Source organism: Fulmarus glacialis, unplaced genomic scaffold (genome assembly GCF_000690835.1).
Source record: "Fulmarus glacialis isolate BGI_N327 unplaced genomic scaffold, ASM69083v1 scaffold22834, whole genome shotgun sequence".
In the NCBI taxonomy this organism is placed as follows: domain Eukaryota; kingdom Metazoa; phylum Chordata; class Aves; order Procellariiformes; family Procellariidae; genus Fulmarus; species Fulmarus glacialis.
This window is the reverse complement of record NW_009206390.1, coordinates 6,005-9,710: the sequence shown is the minus strand read 5'-3', so window position 1 is coordinate 9,710 and position 3,706 is coordinate 6,005. Positions and strand designations below refer to the sequence as shown.

General features: G+C 38.3%; 1 long non-coding RNA gene across 1 annotated transcript; it reads left to right on the top strand.

The window, feature by feature from the left end:
- Nucleotides 1-882: 882 nt before the first annotated feature.
- Nucleotides 883-3,176, top strand: LOC104075290. The gene is made up of 2 exons (XR_683501.1): nt 883-1,055; nt 2,626-3,176. It is a non-coding gene; the product is annotated as an uncharacterized LOC104075290 (long non-coding RNA).
- The last annotated feature ends 530 nt before the right edge of the window (nt 3,177-3,706 follow it).

Here is a 3,706-nt window from a genome sequence, read left to right as displayed (position 1 = left end):
ACTATATTTTGTATAAATCAAGTTACAAAATTGAAAATTTGAAAATACGTATTCTGTTTGCAAGGCTGTCTTACCATACTTTGTACAAAAATAGCCTCAAAAGGCTGAGGATAACACTGTAAATTGTGTTTATAAAACTGTAGATGTGTCTCGCTAACTTCTGGTGACAGTTGGCTTTGTGTGAATGAATTGCTCCCAAAAATAAGACTCGAGTTATTTAGTGAAAAAAGACTCCTTGTACCAACAGCTCAAGCCGGTGCAAGCAGAGGGTGAGAGCCTGCATCAGTGTTCTCCTGGCTCTGCAGGCTGCCACGCACCCGAACCTCAAACTTCCAGATCATTTAAACAGTGAAATGAGGGGGTCTGTGTATCGGCTTTCAGAAGGAGATATTTAAAAAAAAAGTGAGAGATGATTGTCTGGAGTTACCTATCAACCACCAGCAACAGGGATACTTAAGAGCTTTCTTTTGAATATGTCAGAGACACAGAGATACTTGTGAGTGGCCCTTTACTGGGCTTGATATGGGGATAGATAAAACCCCATGGTTATGTTAGGTGGGAAGGAAAGCAGATCTTAAATTGCATTCACAGCGAATTACAGGGATGACGGGAGATTATCTGGTTTTGTTCTGCATGCCTGCAAATGCTGAAGATTATTTCAAGTGGCAATTTGAGTAGTTTTAGTGTATGCACCACTAATCACATAATTGTATAATGACGTTATCTTCCGAGGTGTGGTAGCAGTAGCAAAAGGATCCCAGAAGATGTAAATGTAGCTCCGAGTATATAGTTTGAAGTACATGTGGGAAATTCTGTAAAACTTCTATCACATTTGTGTCTTTAAACCAAATTAAAGCACTTTGTACTGCTATTTTTCTGAAGGTTATGCTGGAAAAATTAGCCAGATGCCAATAATACTGACACCGTTGCATTTTGATCGGGACCCCCTACAGAAACAACCTTCCTGTCAAAGATCTGTGGTTATTCGAACTTTTATTACAAGTGATTTTATGACTGGTATTGCAGCAACTCCTGGTAATGAGGTTCCAGAAGAGGTAATATGTCTTTCAAGTTTCTTTTCAACATGAGCTAGTATTGTAGATGACTCATTTTGACTTTCTTCCCTCTCTCTTGATGGCTTGCCTTGACTTTGATCTTGTTGCAATTTTTTCTCTCTTTAATAGTATTCGTTAGGAAGAATATGGTGGTGTTTTGGGGGAAAAAAACCTGTAACAAAATGAGAAGCTGGCAGATGGGTATGACAAACTTAAAGGCTTTCCAACAGCGTTGAGCCAAAATAGCATCAATTAAAAAAGAAAGAATACCCCATTCCTGGGATTTTGAAACGAATTTTTTGCATTAGTAATTGGAAATGTCCTGACTTACAGAATTGCCCTTGATTGCCACTTCTGATTTTACTGGAACCTGCCGTTTAACATCTCACTGTGCTGTTTCCTGTTTAGGTCACTAAAAGGATTTAGGAGTCAAGTTGAGGCATATTTTTCTGGGAAACTTTATCCATGTCCAGTTTCAAGTGCTTTGTCTCTCTGGGAATGCAGTGTAGATGAAGAACAGGATTGACCTTTTTTTAAACATACTTTAAAAGCATATAGGCATTGTTTAGTAATTGTATGTAACTGAAGTCTTCTACTTTAAGGCAGCCTATCCATTTAAAAAGAAATGAGTCAAGGTTAAGTTACCATGTAAACTATTCCATTATATAAAATGAGGATTCATTTGACCTTGAAGTTTGTGTTTAAAAAAAAAAACAACCACAGACAAAACAACCAAACACCACAAAACCCACAACCAAACAAAAACCCCCCACATTCTTCAGAATGTAAAATGGTCACTCTAAGGCTAGGTAATAACGTCGTAACAAAATAGTAAAGGTTGTGGAAAATACCTGTATTTATGGGGAAAAGTCGTATTTGATTAAAAATTTTCTGTGTTTTTCCATGGAGAGCAATGCATTGTGTAATTTATGCTTGCACTATAAAACAGCATGTCATGTAAGTGGCATTGTTATGAACTGTGGTATTTTTAAGGAAGCTGAACTTCAAAGGATCAGCAAATTCTCATCTAGAATACTTCTGCTAACATGAATTGATTGTGAACTCTGGAGAATACCTCTGAATGGAAACTCTTTCCTTCGGATGCCACTTTCTGGGTTTTTTAACCTTTAAGAGCTCCCTTTTTTGTTTTGAAAGGGGTTTTGCTCAGGCTGTTGCTTTGTGTTTGATGGTTCAGCTGGAGATGATGGTCTGAGAAAAGTCTGAAAATGATTGATAGTAACAGCCTGTGTTACTGCTGAACTCTCAAGAAATAGTTTTGATGCTGAAGAGCTGCTGCCTTGAGGGAAGTGTATTGCAATCGACACCCTGGTTTATTATCAGTGCCAAAAATCAGCAAGTTCCAAATGTAACTGCAGATATGAAGCCAGAAGTTTTCTTTAAGTTGATTTTATTTCTTAATTGGTGGTAATATGCTAATAGCTATAGGCCCTTTCTCTCTTCTGTATAACAGAATTAGTGTGAACAAAGTTTTCCTTTTTTAAGCCTTTCTCAGATAGTTTTCATCAGGTGTGTTTTACATACTTTCTTCTGATTTCCCTCCCCCCAATAGGTTGTGTTAAAAATGGTGTCAGAGATTAAGAAGATTCCTGGCATTTCTCGGGTGATGTATGACTTGACATCAAAGCCACCAGGAACTACGGAGTGGGAGTAATTAACTTTTTTCTATTAAAGTACTGTGTGCAGTCTAAATCATATCAGAAACCATTCCCAGTGTTGACATGCAGTACTGTGAAAGAGTGACTGGAGCTGCTACATCGCATCAGATTCCTCTCCTGGAGCGTAAACGTGCAGTTAAGAGCTGTGCTGGGGATGATAATGAAGTGGGGCTGAGGATTTGTACGGGTAAATAATCATGGCAGCATTGGCGGTGCGCAGACAGATTCCTATTGCTTTTGCCTTTGTCTTACCGATTCTTCCTGTTTTCACGTGTTTTATTGTTAACTGTCATTTCAATGTCTCTTTGTTTTTGTACACTGTGTAAAAAGAGGCAGTTTATTTACTTCTACCAAAAGCATTGTTACAGCCTAAAAATGTAAAATGAATTCTTTGTGACCAACTGCTTTTGAACGGATTTATTATAAATAAATATTTTGCCAAATGGAGTAGTGGATACTGTTGAGTTGTGGAATTACTGTGTATCTGTTGTATGCTGTTAAGCTTGTTCTATATTGTTTGACGTATTAGCCCATGGCAATAACGTTGAGCTCCAAGAGAGTAGTGCTAAAATATTATGAAACGACCTGTCTGTCTTTCTGTACTCGCTCCCTCTTGCATCGCTCGGTAGGTGTGCGTGTTGGTAACAGACGTGTATACGCAGGTTAACCTTAAGTATACACTTACTGCATGTATGCATATGTCAGATTCCAGACAGTGCAGTATCTTTGGGTGCTTCTGGGGACTCTGGTAGAAGCATAAAAATGGGAGTGAAGCTTGGGAAGCTGTTGCACCAGAGCTACTGGATCTGCGAATCCTGTTTCTGTCCTCAGACGCTTGTGCAACAGTCCCTTCGCAGCCTGCTGCCGATGTGGTTTCATTATACTTGATGACAGTTTATTTTCTACGCATTTGCTTTTACAGGAATTTTTTTTTTTGTATGTATTGTACTTAGCTTGATCTTTAAGATCATTATA